At 46.3% G+C, this 923-nt stretch overlaps 1 protein-coding gene across 2 annotated transcripts in view; it reads left to right on the top strand.

Moving 5' to 3' along the window:
- Positions 1-923, top strand: part of RBM23 (RNA binding motif protein 23) — a 24,575-nt gene that overhangs the window by 16,727 nt on the left and 6,925 nt on the right. The window lies entirely within an intron of this gene.

Below are 923 nucleotides of genomic sequence, written 5' to 3'. Positions count from 1 at the left end.
AAAAAAAAAAAAAAAGAATTCACTGTGGGTGATGCCCATAGCTCAGTGGGTAGGTGCCAGCCACCTACACCCAAGCTGGCAGGTTTGAACCCGGTCTGGGCCAGCTGAACAAGGCAAGTGCAACAAAAAAATAGCTGAGCGCTATGGTGGGTGCCTATAGTCAAGCTACTTGGGAGGCTGAAGCAAGAGAATCACTTAAGCCCAAGAGTTTGAGGTTGCTGTGAGCTGTGATGCAATGGCACTCTACCAAGGGCAACATAGTGAGACTTTCTCTCTCAAAAAAAAGAATTGTGGGCAGCACCTGTGGTTCAGTGATTAGGGCACCAGCCACATACACTGAGGTTGGTGGGTTCGAACTTGGCCTGGGCCAGCTAAAACAACAATGACAACTGCAACACAAAAGAAAAATAGCCAGGTGTTGTGGCAGGCGCCTTATAGTCCTAGCTATTTGGGAGGCTGAGGTAAGAGAATCTCTTAAGCCCAAGAGTTTGAGGTTGCTGTGAGCTATGATGTTACAGCACTCTATGCCTTAGTGAGACTCTATTTCAAAAAAAACCCAGAGTCTCTTAATGAGACTCTGTTTCAAAAAAAAAAGAAAGAATTCACTTGTGGCCAACCATGGTGGTTCATGCCTGTAATACCAGCACTTGGAGAAGCTGAAATAGGAAGATTACTTGAGGTCAACAGTTTAAGACCAACCTGGGCAACACACACATTCCTGTCTCTACAGAAAAATTTTTAAACAAGAAAATAATTCATTTGTAGGCTTGGTGCCTGTGGCTCAAGCGGCTAAGGTGCCAGCCACATACATCTGAGCTGGCGAGTTCGAATCCAGCACGGGCCTGCCAAACAACAATGATGGCTGCAATCAAAAAATAGCCAGTCATTGTGGCGGGCACCTGTAGTCCCAGCTACTTGGGAGG

This window comes from Otolemur garnettii, unplaced genomic scaffold (assembly GCF_000181295.1).
Source record: "Otolemur garnettii isolate 467f Iridium unplaced genomic scaffold, OtoGar3 scaffold00225, whole genome shotgun sequence".
Classification (NCBI taxonomy): domain Eukaryota; kingdom Metazoa; phylum Chordata; class Mammalia; order Primates; family Galagidae; genus Otolemur; species Otolemur garnettii.
This window is presented reverse-complemented; position numbering and strand designations above follow the sequence as displayed.